Genomic DNA, 17466 nt, shown 5'->3' on the forward strand with positions numbered 1-17466 from the left:
CTGTTGTTGTTGTTGTGGTCTTCAGTCCTGAGACTGGTTCGATGCAGCTCTCCACGCTACTCTATCCTGTGCAAGCTTCTTCATCTCCCAGTACCTTCAGCAGCCTACATCCTTCTGAATCTGCTTAGTGTATTCATCTCTTGGTCTCCCTCTGCGATTTTTACCCTCCACGCTGCCCTCCAGTACTAAATTGGTGACCCCTTGATGATTCAGAATATGTCCTACCAACCGATCCCTTCTCTAGTCAAGTTGTGCCACAAACTGCTCTTCTCCCCAATTCTGTTCAATACCTCCTCATTAGTTATTTGATCTACCCATGTAATCTTCAGCATTCTTCTGTAGCCCCACATTTCGAAAGCTTCTATTCTCTTCTTGTCCAAACTATTTATCGTCAATGTTTCACTTCCATACATGGCCACACTCCATACAAACACTTTCAGAAACGACTTCCTGACACTTAATACTCGATGTTAACAAATTTCTCTTCTTCAGAAACGCTTTCCTTGCCATTGCCAGTCTACATTTTATATCCTCTCTCTTCTTGATCTAGCTGGAATAAAAACCTTCTCCTTGGGAAACAGCTCGGCTTCAGAACTGGCGCTCTTCACACACCGTACCCTCAATTGTGATTATATATTTACAGTCTTTCGAAAAGCTTTCTTTTGGATAACACATTGACAGCTTCTAAAAAAAATTAATTCCCATAATAATTATGTTTAACTATGTCTAACCAGGTTTGTGGGTGGGTTGAATATTTCCAGACAGCCGGGATGTAGCACGTAATGCTGGATGGGGAGTCATCTACAGACAGTGGTGTTACGTTTGGTGTTCCAAAGGAGAGTTTTGACAGGATCGTTGCTGTTCATGTTTTATATCAATGACATTGCGTTTGGATTAGCTGTAATCTCAGGTTTTCCGCAAACGATGCAGTTATCTATAAGGAAAGTTCATGCTGTAAAGACTGCAGTTATATCGAGATAAATCTTGACAAAAATCCTAAATAGATGCTGTTTATATAGGGAAATGCAGAACTGTGCATTTCGTGTAATGTGAAAATGTGATATCCTTTGACTACAGGATTAACGAGAGTCAGTCACTCTATAAAAATATTTGTGAATAACAATGTGTAAGGTTATTTTGTGAAGTAGAGCAAATGGAAGTCTACTGTCCATTGGCATGTTACTGGGAAACTGAATTTGTCTACAAATCTGAGCATATACATACCACTAATTTTACCCATAGTTGAACGCTGTTCACGCGCGTGGAACCCGTATTATCTACATCCACATTCTGCAAATCACTGTGGGGTGCATGGCAGAGGGTACATTCCACTGTACCAGTCATCAGAGCTTCTTCTCATTCCTTGCACGTACGGAGCGCGGGAAAATTTTCTGTTTAAATGCCTCTGTTTGCACTGTAATTAGTCTAATTTTGTTCTAATGATCTTTACGGGAGCGATAAGTATGGGGCTGTAGTAGATTCCTAGTCGTCATTTAAAGCCGGCTGTTGAAACTTTTTAAGTAAACTTTCTCAGGATAGTTTGCATCTGTCTTCAGGTGTCTGCCGGTACAGTTACTTCAGTACGTCCGTCACAGTTTCCCACGGGCTAAAGAAGCCTGTGACCATTCGTGCTGCCCTTTGCTACGGATGTTCAGTATCCCGTGTTAGTCGTATTTTGTACGGGTCCTACACATCTGAGCAACATTCTAGGATGAGTTGCACGAGTTGTAAGCAATCTTCTTTGTAGAACCATTAGATTTCCCAGTATTCTGCCAATGAACCGAAGTCTGCCACATGCCTTACATGCGACAAAGCCTTAGTGATCATTCTGTTTCATATCCCGACAAACTCGTAAACACAGTTTGACCGACTCTTACTGTAACTCTTTGATACTGTAGTTATCGAATGATGTTTTTTCTTCCTTTTTTAAAGTGCACAATTTTACATTTTTTACAATTTAAAGCCAGTTACCAATATTTGCACCACTTATAAATCTTATCAACATCCGACTTAATATTTTTGCAGCTTGTTTCAGATAGCACTTCAGTACGGATAACTGCATCAATTGCGAACAGTCTGAGGTTACTGTTCATATTGTCCGCGAGGACATTAACATACAACATGAAAAGCAAGGGTCCCTATGCACTTCCCTGGTTACTCCCGAAAATACTTTTACATCTCTCGATGACTCTCCATCCAAAATAATTTGCTGCTTCTTTCCTACATAAATATCCTCAATCCAGTCACAGTTTTCGCTTGATACCCCATACAATCATACTTCTGATAATAAGTCTAAATGTGGTGCTGAGTCAAATTCTTTTTGGAAATCAAGAAATACTGGTTTTACCTCATTGCCTTGATCCAAGGATTTAGGAATATCTGTGAGAAGAGTGCCTGTCGAGTCTCACGTGATCGACGTTTTCGGAATCCGCTCTAGTTGGGATGGAGGAGGTCATTCTGTTCGAGATATCTCGTTTTGATGATCTCAGAGTATGTTCTAAAATTCTACAACAAATGGCTGTCAAAGATATTGTCGGTAATTTTGTGCATCACTTCTGCTACGCTTGTTGTGGAAGATTGTGACATGTTTTTTTTCTGGACAGGTAGTTGAAAGTTAAAAGAGGGTTTACCTCAGCCGCAAATACATTACAGAATCTGGTAGGAATTTTATCAGTCCCTCGAGCTTTGTTCAATTTTAAGGATTTCAGCTTTTTGTCACCATCACTGACACTAATATCTGCCTCACTCACATTTGCAGCGGTGCGAGAATTAAACTGGGGCAATACCCCTCGATTTTCATTTGTAAAGGAACATTTGAAAACCATGTGCAGAGTTTCTGCTTTTGCTTTGCTACCCTCAATTTCAGTCCATGTCTCGTCCATGAGTGTCTGGACATTAACTTTGTTACTACCAACAGTCTCAATGTGAGCAGAATTTATTTGCATTTTGTGAGGTATCTTTCGATACTTTCTGCTACAGTGGCTATAAAGGTTCACTTATTTCTCTCTTGATAGACAGACGCGTTTCACCTAGCCCTAGCCCTGAGCTTTGTTTTACACCTCATATGCAGTAGCCTCCGTTTCTTTAGGAGTTTCTTTATGGACAGCAATAACAGAAAACATTTGAACTTGTATCCTGTAGAGACGGAACAGATAACATCAGACGAGTACCGGCTCGCGTAGAGGGGCACTAGAAATTGTTCCGCTCTCCGTACGTCAGTGGAAGAGAGACAAAAACAATATCCTCTAACACGTATTTCATAGTGATCCGGCGAGCTTGGATGTAAATATGGGGACACGTTTTTGATGAGGCTAATTGTCGGCGAGCCTGCCACCAGTTACAGCTTCGATACGAGCAGTTGAGAAAGCAGCTTGTGTGTGTTTCATATTAAAATAAGGGTGAAGTCAAATATTGATTCTTAAGTGCTAATTACACAGGGGGACTAAACAGCTGTCCAATGGGACAAGGCAGGTGAATATTTAGGAACATCAACTGGTTAGCTATTTCTCAGTACCCTATTACCTGTACATAATACATTATTATTTTACTATTATTATTTATTGACTTTTAGATTGCGCCATACAGCCAGTTCATTCTTACATAAAATATAGAGGTATTGGTAAGTCAGTACTATTACGAAATTTGCTTTTTGCTCTCTCTCTCTTTCTCTCTCTCTCCCTCTCTCCCACTCACTCACACACATATACATACTCACACACACAAACATTATAGACAGAACACACATAGTTATAGATGCAGTCCATTGTACGTAACATGTTGGTATAGATGCGGATAGCCAAGGCAACACTAAATATTTACATCTCGTTGAGGGCAACGGACAAACAAGCGTCACAAGTTTTTATAAAGCAACTGTGGTATTTCCATGGGACACCCGAACGAAAGATGATCTAAGTCTTTCTTCTCCACACGAGTAGGAAGGTGTCTCTACAATGCGCGGCTTGTTAAGACGTTTACAGAAAACTCCGTGGTTAAATTTGTGTGTGGCTATTAGAAAGGCCTTGACACTGAATGTGGAGATTACTAGTAATCCATCATGCCACTGTGTGCTACACAGGGCGTTTTCGTAAGAGCGTGCAAAAATGTAACAGGACACAGAGAATGCTTCACTGGACAATTTGAGGTAGGGAACCTGGCGTCAGAGAAACCAGCTTATGGAGAAATGAAAGTAAACTTGTCTACCGCTTTTCTAGCATTACTGTTTTCCAACTTGCTTACAACTAATATACGTACAAGTTTATTTACGAGTACCTTCTTTATTTCTTGCAAGTAAACAAGGAGGACGAGCCTGATTACTAGGAAGTCATGATGCAGGTTTTGTTTACTTTACTTGTCCATGAGGTGGCTCTGTTGTATCGTGTTTACAATGTCCCATGAGAGAATGTGCTATGAATTAACGATAGACCCATTCATTATTCAATGCTATTCACTGGCGTACAGTACAACACAATGGAGCAGTACCGGTTCAGTTTCGCAGAACTGACTGACATATAGAGTGGTATGGGGAAGTACGTTGCAATGCTCTTGCTGCTGAAAGGCTGTACAGAGAGCGATTTCCTTCCGTCACGACGAGTGTTTATTTCTCTAGATCGACGAACGCGGGAGACTGGTTCATTGCAGAAAAGAAACGGGGGACGTGGCACCAGGAGAACCACTCGTACATCCGATTTTGAAGAGGAGGTGCTGAAACATGTTGCAGCGGACGCCACTGCAAGTACTCGTCGTACTGCGCATGAAATGGGTGCTGCACATACTAGCGTGTCGCGAGTACTCCACGAACAACAATTACACCCATATCACACACAACGAGTCCTTACAATGCTTGTCACTGATTTTGCACCAAGCATCGTATTGTGTCACTGGTTGTTTCAACAATGGATTAATAGACAGATTTCCTCTAAATCGTGCTGTTTACTGACGAGGCCTCATTTCATCGTGATGGTATTTCGAACAGCGGCAAAAGCCATGTAGGGCTCTCACAGCATCAGCTACATTTTGCTGTGAATATCTGCGCGACAATCTCATTGGGCGACAATGTCACTGGGCTATATTTTCTACCTGGTCGTCTGAATGGCCATCATTACTTAAGTGTCGTTCAAAGTGTACTACCTGAGTTGTTGGAGAACGTACCCTTTGCTATTCTTGAGAGGATGTGGATACCACATGACAGTGCCAACCTCACTTTAGTGTGGACGTCCGCAACCATCTCAGTGCTGTATTTCCTGCTCGTTGTATTGGAAGGGGATGTTCTACGCATGGCCCGCGAGGTTACCTGACCTGAATCTCTTTATTTCCTAAGGGGACATCTAAAGTCACTTGTGGTTCAAAATGGTTCAAATGGCTCTGAGCACTATGGGACTTAACATCTATGGTCATCAGTCCCCTAGAACTTAGAACTACTTAAACCTAACTAACCTAAGGACAGCACACAACGCCCAGTAATCACGAAGCAGAGAAAATCCCTGACCCCGCCGGGAATCGAACCCGGGAACCCGGGAAGTCACTTGTGTCTGAGACCCTAGTGGATATGGAGATGGAATTAGTTGCCAGAATTGTACGTGCCCGTGATGTGACTCGAAACACACCAGGAATATTTGTCAGGGTTCGTTAGAAACTTGTTCACCGATGTCATGCGTGCATTGAGGTTGATGGCCGTCAGTTTCAGCACATTTTGTAAGATACGTACAAATGGTACGTTCGTTGTGCCAGTGATGTTATTTGCAGTTAACTGTAACTAATGTAAATAAGAAAGTCAACAGTAATATGATATTATTCATATTATCTCATCAAGCTGGGTTCTCCGACCCGAGATTCCCTACATCAAACTGTTCAGAGGAGCATCCTCTATGTCCTGTTACATTTTTGCACGCTGTTACGGAAACAACCTGGATATTAGTAACCTATACTTGAGATGGCGGTCCAAGTGACAGGTACTGTCACAGCAGCTTCTTTGGTTAAACGGTCGACAGCATCGTAGCCAATTATCCCACAGTATGATTTCACCCAAGCGAAATTAATGGAATGGCCTTCTTCGCCAATTGATTCCAACATTTTGACAGTCCTGTATACAATGAAGTTTTCAGTCAAGCCGATGCTAAAATTTTGAAGTACTGTAAGAGAAGACTAGAGTCACTGAGTGCAAACTATACAGATGCTGTCGGTAGAAATCTCGCGCAGAGATACCACCGCCATAGGGGTTGAAGGCTCATGTGTCTCAACGTAGAGGGCATTGTATGGAGCGCGTTGTTCCCAATAACGCATTACTTCGTTACGCTAACCAGTTCTTCCACGGAAGTTCGTATGATGGAAATAGCCATTTTGCTTCTAACAATGGTTGATTATACACCAGCTCATACTGCTTGTGAACTATGCACATCTCTCAGTTGCGAGACCACGTCTCTGCTGGAATCGGCACGTACTGTTTAAATGTCCTGACCGCACATTTCAGAGCTTAACCTGCCTCCCCCCCCCCCCCCCAAGCTGCTTTACCACGTAAACTGATGGAAGATCAGGTTACAGTGCGAGATAGGTGACACTGTAACAGTGCGGTCGCCTGTGTGCAGAAGTAGTTCTTGATGAAGTAACACTGGCTGCAGTTCACTTGGCTTGATTAAGCCAAGACCGAATTCTCTGTGCTACAGAAGACCTGTCCGCGTCTGATTTGTTCACGCTCCTATTTCAATACTGAGTCCTGACACTCAGAAGCAACTTAAATCAAGTGGGTTCGAGGCTCACCAGTCAACTCCGTATTCCTCTAGTCCTCCAGGATCGTCCTAGTTCATCGATAATCATTCAGAGGTGATTATTTACCTGCGTATTAAAAAATTCTGTATTGCTATGTTTCACTTGTTCACTCTAATAACAAATAATATACTGTAGGCGAATATTTCTGGATAACTTTCACTTTTTGACGCTCCTTATGGCTCCTTATGAAGAAGAAATGGGAGATAAGATACTGCGTGAAGAGTTTGACAGAGCACTGAAAGACCTGAGTCGAAACAAGGCCCCGGGAGTAGACAAAATTCCATTGGAACTACTGATGGCCTTGGGAGAGCCAGACATGACAAAACTCTACCACCTGGCGACCAAGATGTATGAGACAGGCGAAATACCCTCAGACTTCAAGAAGAATATAATAATTCCAATCCCAAAGAAAGCAGGTGTTGACAGATGTGAAAATTACCGAACTATCAGTTTAATAAGTCACAGCTGCAAAATACTAACGCGAATTCTTTACAGACGAATGGAAAAACTGGTAGAAGCGGACCTCGGGGAAGATCAGTTTGGATTCCGTAGAAATGTTGGAACACGTGAGGCAATACTAACCTTACGACTTATCTTAGAAGAAAGATTAAGAAAAGGCAAACCTACGTTTGTAGCATTTGTAGGCTTAGAGAAAGCTTTTGACAACGTTAACTGGAATACTCTCTTTCAAATTCTGAAGGTGGCAGGGGTAAAATACAGTGAGCGAAAGGCTATTTATAATTTGTACAGAAACCAGATGGCAGTTATAAGAGTCGAGGGGCATGAAAGGGAAGCAGTGGTTGGGAAAGGAGTGAGACAGGGTTGTAGCCTGTCCCCGATGTTATTCAATCTGTATATTGAGCAAGCAGTAAAGGAAACAAAAGAAAAATTCGGAGTAGGTATTAAAATTCATGGAGAAGAAGCAAAAACTTTGAGGTTCGCCGATGACATTGTAATTCTGTCAGAGACAGCAAAGGACTTGGAAGAACAGTTGAACGGAATGGACAGTGTCTTGAAAGGAGGATATAAGATGAACATCAACAAAAGCAAAACGAGGATAATGGAATGTAGTCAAATTAAATCGGGTGATGCTGAGGGGATTAGATTAGGAAATGAGACACTTGAAGTAGTAAAGGAGTTTTGCTATTTAGGGAGTAAAATAACTGATGATGTCGAAGTAGAGAGGATATAAAATGTAGACTGGCAATGGCAAGGAAATCGTTTCTGAAGAAGAGAAATTTGTTAACATCGAGTATAGATTTAAGTGTCAGGAAGTCGTTTCTGAAAGTATTTGTATGGAGTGTAGCCATGTATGGAAGTGAAACATGGACGATAACCAGTTTGGACAAGAAGAGAATAGAAGTTTTCGAAATGTGGTGCTACAGAAGAATGCTGAAGATAAGGTGGGTAGATCACGTAACTAATGAGGAGGTATTGAATAGGATTGGGGAGAAGAGAAGTTTGTGGCACAACTTGACTAGAAGAAGGTATCGGTTGGTAGGACATGTTTTGAGGCATCAAGGGATCACAAATTTAGCATTTGAGGGCAGCGTGGAGGGTAAAAGTCGTAGAGGGAGACCAAGAAATGAATACACTAAGCAGATTCAGAAGGATGTAGGTTGCAGTAGGTACTGGGCGACGAAGAAGCTTGCACAGGATAGAGTAGCATGGAGAGCTGCATCAAACCAGCCTCAGGACTGAAGACCACAACAACATGGCAACCGTGCTGGTGTCATTATTATTGAAGTATGAAAGTATTATTAATTACTGGAGTGATTCCGTCTCGGCTCCAGTATTAAGTATTATCGCCATGTTTTGTATTTGTAGGATAATTTTCTACTCATTTGTGACAGTACACTGGCTTATTTAAAAAATTTCCGCCTACATGCAATATCAAGTTCCGCAGTTGTGACCTTCATGCCACTTACATTCTGCGTGGGAGGGGGGGGGGGGGGGGAAGCGAGGGGGAGGCATGTACAATGAGTTCCGTGAAGTTTCAAGTGCAGCTGAACCTCAAAAATTCCAATAAATCAAAGAAAAATAACCTGAGCAAAATGTTTACTGAAAATGAAGCTCTTAATTTACTAAGCATTTCCGAAATTGTTTACTCAATTAATTCAAGAAAACTGTTACAAGGTTATTATTTCTCGATAAAACATATGAGGAAGAAGCTCCCTCAAATTCATGTTAAACTGTGTGGAAAGCTTGCTCTACTAACCCAAGATGTTTTTCATGAGGACGAATGGTGCAAATTCACAATTCATATCCAGTAATTGGATGGATGCAGAGGATATTTGACAAAATATGATGACTTCACAGCTTTAAAACTTTTTCCGTGTTATACAGGCACAAGTAGTTAAAATACGGTAACACGCAGCATATAGGGCTTACTTTGCTCGACTTTCAACCATGGCACAGACGGCTCTCCTTCCTTATGTTACTTTGACGACTTTCACGACATAAGGGCATCTAGCTACAAGGATAAAATAAAGTAATTCTTCCAAATTATGAAAACACGGCCCCTGATGGGGTGTACGCTACGAAAAAGCAAAAGAAGAAAATATTTTTTATCTACTTCACAATATTTTATATTTCGTTGCCTTTTGTCTACTGTACTTACCAAACTAAACAGCAAAAAACTTTTCTTAAGAACATACGTCAGTCACCTTGCAAGCCGTCTTTAATTTTACAAATTCGTTTGGCTAGGTTAGGGATATGTTTGGTAATAACACGCTGACATCAATCTCATTTTTTATATTTTTCTGTTTAAGTCTAACGAACACCATTTCCAAGGACGACACTGACTTTTGTAAACACGTGTTACTTTTAGCCACAAAATTCTCCTCTACAAGTGTACACTTGAAGGACCACTGCAAATGTGGAAGATGAACACTTTCTGGTCAAATGGAAGTCAGTCAAGTCTTTTGAAATGTTCTAGTTCTGAAACGCGTTCATCTTAGAAAAAATAAGTTGTTACGACTGAAGGCAATGTATTACTAACAAAAATATCGTTAACGTGGAAGCTAAAGTCACGGACAGAAATATCTGTTACCTACTTTGTGGAAGATCCGTAACTATCACATTATTTGACTTGGCAACAAAGTTTCACTTAGTCATTGATTTGACACTTCGTGCAGACCTCTGATGGTTAAACATCCTGCTCATTTAATATCTGCCGACGTAGATAACGCCTTTCTAAGGGTCATCTACGAGGAAATGTCATTGGTTTGTAATTTTTTACGTTATACACAATGACTTTTAGCGAATAGTATTGGTTGCAGTCTCACTCGTTTTTAAACTGTTCCTGAATGTTCATGTAAGATTATCAACCTAGTTTCTGCCCTGAAATATTCTTCCAGACACTGAATACGATCGATTAATAACGCAATCTCTTCCGCAGGTTTCGGGGATAGCAAGGCTTACTCGGAAGTAACGTAACTGAGTTCTGAACTAGAACGTTGACTGCAAACATCATACTATACTGCTTCAAAGCGTGTTAAAATTGGGCCTTACAGGCTCAATTTCTGAAGGACAAATGTGTTTGTCATCGGTGGCCTACACTACCTAATAACGTGAAAACAGAGAGTTTGTGTGGTTGCAGTAATTATTTAAGATGACTCAGTCACCGCCGTCGTATATCTCACAGCACTGTACTTGCGAAGCATTGGCTGAATTGGTAAATGTTATTACGGAAGATAATTCGAAGCACTGCTAGCATGTGTATGACAGACCCCGAGTAAATTGCACTGTAAGTGAATAGAACATGTTTTGTAAGAAGCAAGTCTTAAATAATCACACATACAGATAACGTCCACGTGAGGAATTTGCGAACAAAAGAAGAGGAATTAGCTAATGGACTCGTGGGGACCGGATGTATGATAAGTCTAATATAATATGTGAATAACCAAGGTATACAAAATTAACCACCATTGATAAACACAAGCATCGCGCCAGGACATTTAACATCCCGTTTGAACATCATACAAGAACAGTACGTGAAATTAATCCATAAACTTCTGAAAAACAACCTTGTCAATGACAGAATCTAAGCCAATTTAATTTACAGATGATTAACTCAGAAAGGGATACCGATCACCACGTGTCCTGATAATATCAAATGTAAGAACAAAGGAAAGACATTTTCCATGATAATTCCGAACGGAAAATGCAGTGCGGAAAGGACACGAATTTACACTCTCTTGATTTCCAATCATGTGACGACAGCACGAATGCTCTTACCATTAAGGAGAACATCCAACGTATGTTGACGAAATATCAACCTGGTGTAAGTACTGCCAACTTCCTCTTAATACAAAGAAATGTAAAATGTGCACTTCAAAGCACGTAACAATTTTTTCATCATATTGACTTATTACTAGTGATTCAAAGCCCTGAGGATCTCAAGTGAAACTATAACAGTAGTTCAGCCGTGAAACGTCGGAAATGCCACAATTAATAAAATGTTCCGGGCTATTATGCCGTAGTCGAATGGATTTCAACTTAGAACCCAAAGTTTCGTCCACATCTACGCGGAGCATTTTCAAGGGGGATCGCAGCTTCTTTGAATGTGGCTCACTACTGGCTGTGTCAGTAGCGAGCCACGGTGTGAATCGGACACTCAAAGACGCTGTGATCCTCCTTGAAAATGTCCTCCGCAGATGTGGACGAAACGTTGGGTTTTAAGTTGAAATCTTTTCGACCAGGGCATAATAGCCCTGTACATTTCATTAACTATGAGTAGTTCAGTCGTGAGCAAAGCAAACTTCGTGTTTCAAAAATGTTCAAATGTGTGTGAATTCCTAAGGAACCAAACTGCTTAGGTCATCGGTCCCTAGACTTACACACTACTTAATGTTAAGAACAACACACACACCCATGTCCGAGGGAGGACTCGAACCTCCGGCGGGAGGGGCCGCGCAGTCCGTGACATGACGCCTCAAACCGCGCTTTGTGTTTCAGTTTATTCATTAAATACTACGAAGCGCTTAACGTACACAACATTTGTACGACTTATTCGGGTAAATCGATTAAGTGTTTTTGATAAAGAACGCACCGAACTAACAACGGACATCGGGCATGTCCAAAGAAAGGCGACGCTATTGGTAACAGAATCTTCTGAATGGCGGGCAAGCAGCACTTGAAGGAAGATGCTGTATATTCGAAAAAGTCTGCTTACAAAACTCCGAGAAGTAACTACCAGTATCCTAGGTATCTTACCTGTTGAGATTGTGCAGACAAAGTCACGCAAATAGCAGTCACTCTTGTCATGCTGCATCGGCCGGAGTGGCCGTGCGGTTCTAGGTGCTACAGTTGAGAGGTGGCAAGAGCCCTCTCTCATATTTCTATCTTATGATTCTCCTCTCTAATTGCATGTGGTGGAAAGTTGCTATTCCTTCACATGCGGACTTCCCACGCAGCGTCTCTCGTCACCCGGGTGGTCCGGTGACAGGCGGGCTCTGCTGATTTTGAAAGGATGTGAGGGAGTCGAGTGAATGCTTTCCAGACGCCGACATTGTCAAAAGACACGCCCGGAGGGGCCTGAAGTAGCGGCTGGGCTAGAGGTTCCGTTACTTCGCAGAAACTTAGCGAAAACACTTTCTGGCGGGCTACCAGCGAGGCGTGGGAATGACTTGTGTACCCAGGCAGTTGTGGCGGGAAAATTCCCGCGCTTTCTGCAAAATAGTAACTGTGATTGGCTTGCTCAGGGCATAGCTCCGTGACGTAGCAAAATCAGCGCAGAAGTTGGCGCCAAGAATCTCCATTGGTGGAATGGTAGTGCTCCGGCAATGGAGTGGAATTTTCCGCCGGTTTTCGAGTTGCTGATTGGAACGTTTAACCACGGCCACTGTCATGGGGGCGGGAATGTTCGGTGTTCGGCATGTACGGGTGCTCTAGGGAGTCGGCTCTCGCCTTTCGGTCGAGGACGTCGAAGCAACCAGCCATCGCCTCCGGTACGCCAGTTCGTGTTCTGGCAGTTAAGAAGACAGTTTGGTAATGTATGTCCGCAGCACCGGCAGATAGGGATGTTCCTAGGTGATAATCAGAGCTGAGCAGAGCGCGCCTGTTCGTCTTTTTCTAACTTTGTTCTGTCTTGAGTAGCAGCAATTAATGTTGGGTTAGCTGTGTGTCTCTCTTAAGATTTGAGTGGCAAGGAATTGGCTCCACATACCACTTCGTCATAAACCTCACAATCTAGTTTAGGGACAACTTCACCTTCACAGCGTTTGTTTGAGTATCCAATTTGAGCCAATTTGATGAATTATAAATGTCTCATGTGTTTTTGTTTATTATTTTGTGTTTAGTCTTAATAAATCATATTGTTATTTTGGACAGAACTTTGATTCTGTTAATCGGTAGAGGAACCCATCATTTCTCACTACGTTAATGAAACCTTCCTTTATTTAACTTATGTATCAAATTAAATTATTGCAGGTGCCAAACTCTTTTCTACTCCACTTGCAGGGTTGATTACAGACAGTTCGCGTATATTTTTTAATCCATATGCAACAGCAAAAGTCGGAGTTAGAATAGGGGGGGCTTAGAGCATCATTTAAATATGTAGATTCTAGAAGAATTTAATGTTAAATACACTGCTTGCCCCAGCACCTCGCATAAAATGGCGACCCTTAGCCTCGGATCTTTCCTGTGAATCACTGATTAACAAACAGTTAGTAGGAACATTCAAATTTTTTTTCTCTACTATTTTTATGATTAGTACCCAAGTTCTTCTTCTTGTAGTTCCGCGATTAGTTTTTATTAGCGGTGCATGATTACAGTTTTTGTTTTCAGTGTATATATTTTTTGTTTGCTCATTGTTTTTTTGTGTGTCTTTGATGTGGTGTCCGTACCTCATCACACTTGTCGGGTTTGTGTGCAGTTTCTGTACCACAACAAATCGTGCTTGTAGTTACAGCGTTGGAACGGCGTTGTTGAAATTTTATGTCTATGTGGAAAAATATTGGGGGTAGATGATTTTTATTGTGAATTTTAGATAAATTTGTTTTTTTTATGAATGATCACGAGAAGTAAGAGACGACTATCATTGAGCGAAATTAAAACAAAAGAGAATAGCATAATGGATAAAAGGCAGGTTACTGACGAGGATAGGTTCAGAGATGAGATGGGCACATTTTTAGCAGCACAGGACGACAGAGTCATTGATGAGGAAGGTGATTTGGACGCGATCTTAGAGTAACGTCGCGACCATGATAGTGAGGTAGAGGATGAAATAGCGACAGGCACACAGGTCGAGAAGGCAGCAGAAGTTTATTATCAAACGAACGAGTGCAGACAGAGGCCAGCTCGGTCACGTCAGAGCTCTAGCGCCCAGGTGTCCAGAGTTACATCACCCATGTGTGACGAGGATCAAAATGATGACATTAACCCAATACTGAGCTTCCTACTATCAATGAAAGAAGAAGCTGACGAACAGCGTAAGAAGGAGAAGGAAGAAGATGAGAAACAACGCAAGAAGGAGAAGGAAGAAGCTGAGAAACAGCGTAAGAAGGAGAAGGAAGAAACTGAAGAACAGCGTAAGAAGGACACTCAGGCAATAATTTCGCATATAGGAGAAATTCGAGGGGAATTACTAACAATAAAGAAAGAATGTGGAGAAGCAAGATAATTGTCAATGGTAGCACAAAAAGTAGCAGGCCTAGCCAAAACGGCAGCAACAGGGGCAATGAGAATCGCAAAAGTAACTTCTCAACTTGCAGATCGCTTGCGACGTGCGACACAAGCCCACTCAAAATCCCTAGCGTTCTTAAAAACCCAAGGTAATATTGCGGTTACGAACATCACGAAACGAATCAAAGAAGTAGAGAGTCGGATAGCAAAACTAGAGCGAAACGGGCACACGAGAACTGCGCGTTTGGATACCAATGATGGAGTACACAGAATTGTGTCTCCGAGGAAAAGCCCGCCGTGCTCTAGCCCAGTGACAGACAGAGTGCGGAACTAACAATGCACACGCAGAAACACCTAGTAATAGCTCCAATAATTGTAGTCCACTTAGAAGAGTGAATGCTGAATGCCACTTCCACTGTGATACAGACGTAGCACATCACAGTTATCAGCAAGATAAATCAGGACTCTCAGCAGACGTGCAAGTATCGGAAACGAGTGACAACACCAGTGCGAGGATCGGACAGAATTTTGATCACAATCACTTCCTGTCGATACTAAAATTCCAAACGTTCAGAGATAATGGAGGGACGATGCATCCCAAGAGCTGGGTGATGCAGTTTACAAATTCATTACCGTCATCATGGCCAACCCTGGCAAAATTAGAATTCATGTGTGGACACATCGGAGGCCAAGCCGCGGAAAAGATGCGGGGCGTGGCAGCGACGTGTCGGACTTATCAGGAATTTGTTGGTGCATTCCTGCGGACCTACTGGTCAAAGGAAACGCAAGATAGGATTAAAGAGGAAATAATATTTTGTCCTGAACTGGAAGTGTCCGGGCATAGGAGCGCAACCAAATTTTTTGATGATTTACTCAAGAAGAATCAGTTTTTAGATAGTCCATATAGCAACGGAGAAATCATTAAATTTTGCTTTTCCAAATTGCCTGTTAGGTATCAACAGACACTTCTCGGGAAGTGTGGATCTGACATAGAAGCATTCAAGAGTCTATTGCGCGAACTCGAAGTAGTCTTCGATAAACAAGACGCAAAGGACAGGAAGAAGGCGCAAAATAACAAATACCACGGGCCAGTAAGGGAAGACGACAACAGATCGCATAATCGCACTCGTCAGTTAGGAAACCAGGATTACGGAAATCAAGGTTACGCTATTTAAGGTTATGGAAACCAGAGACACGGAAACCAGAACGTCAGGGAACAGGGTCAATCTAGACAAGGAATCTGGGACAGGAGGAATAACGAACGGCAAAGCGACCGTAATTGGAGAGAGCGAAATCAAGGACAACAGGAGAACCAGGAGATTGAGATTAGACCTGCAAATCCTAATGCACGTCAGAGGAGGGGGAGTCTAACAAGGGATTGGCGCTAGTCCATAGGATTCCACCACATCTCTCACACAAAGAAGTTCGTGGAATAATAGTAGTTTAAGTGGTGTACATAGTAGAATAGGCAAATATATGAACCTTTCTTCGGGGAACAATAATTGTCGCATTAATAGATAGAGATTGTTAAAGTATTAACACGCTGCGTTTTCACGCATAAGAATTTACTGTTACTAATTTTTTTTTTTTTTTTTTTTTTTTGTTTATGTTCGCGATCTCCACTGTCGATAAGAGGCACTACCTTTCCATGAGCAATGTTTTTGTCCTTTCCTATCTGGTGTCCATGTTAAGGGATAGTGATGAGTGACGAGATGTCGCACAAACGGGCGCATACAAGAACGTGCTCTTAGAAGCGTTCTGAGAAGTCGTGTTACGCTCCATAGCGGCCACAACCAGTTCGTGAGACGTTCATACCAATGCTTGCAGGCACGCGTCAGTGCACTGCAAGATTGTGGTATATTGCGTGATTTCAAGGATGAATATGGGCAGTATAGTTTTTTACAGTGATGCGCCAGCATCGTTGTCTTGCAAGGCGGAGTGAACCTGTGAGCGTTTGACTCCAATGGTGCCCTAGACGGTAGAAATGCGGGCATAAAGCCTACCATGCCAATGTGCTGGTTGGGGATTTAGCGTGCTGCTCGTGAGTGTCACAGATGAATAACCAAGGTATTATACTTGGAGATTCGTGACATACTCTGTAGCTGGCGTGTGTTGGGCGACGGAATCCTTAACAGGAACCAGTCCTGGCTTGGTCATGTTACATTGCCTCTGGAAAGGTGTGCTTTGATCGCGAATACTGCATAACATAGAAAAAGAAGTTGCAACTATAAATTTATTGTCTTGTATAGCCATGGCTAACCCAGTCTCTGGAGTTTCAGTGAGGCGTAGTGAGAAATCGGAGGCCATGTCGTACGGCGCGCTAATCACTGTCGTCAATAGCGGCGAGCAGCGAGACATCTCAGCGTAACAGGAATTATGTAAGAGTGTTGTATAAGGTAAAAAAAAAAGTAGGATAAATTAAACTTTAGGATTTTACAATAACTAGACCCTTAATATTGTGGCGGTTTTCTACCACAAGTGTTTGGCGCGCGCCTGTTGGAATGCTATTTTTCAGGTCACCAAACCACAGACCCGAGATGGAGGGACGACAGGCGAGCGAAAGTATAATAGTTGCATGTTCTTTATAGCACAGTAAAACTTAGACCTGCATAACAACATAATTTAATTAAAAGACATAGAATGTAGATCGTTGGCAAATGGTAGTTAATTCTTGAGCATGTCTACTGTCGATCTATATAATTAATAATAATATTAGTGCGGGCCCGCACATTTAATGGTTCATCCAGTATAGCATCACACACCATGCGCAGTAGTGAGATCGGTCTCTACACAAATATCAAGATAGATTATTTCCATGTCTAGCTTAGATACACCAAGATTTGGTTATAGTGATAGCCGTAGATTGATAACTATAAAATTAAAATAAGAGAGTCTGAAATGACAGACCATCAATGTATCGTTATGTAAATTTATTATAACATAGAAGGTCATGGGAAAAAGTTAGGCATAAGATTTTTGTCAGAACTGTGCAGATGACGGGAATCGTGGCAATGCAGAGGCCAGGCGGAGCAAAAACAAGAGGTCATCGGCTACCTGCAAGGAGAGCGTCAGCGCGCC

Source organism: Schistocerca piceifrons, chromosome 3 (genome assembly GCF_021461385.2).
Source record: "Schistocerca piceifrons isolate TAMUIC-IGC-003096 chromosome 3, iqSchPice1.1, whole genome shotgun sequence".
In the NCBI taxonomy this organism is placed as follows: Eukaryota; Metazoa; Arthropoda; class Insecta; order Orthoptera; family Acrididae; genus Schistocerca; species Schistocerca piceifrons.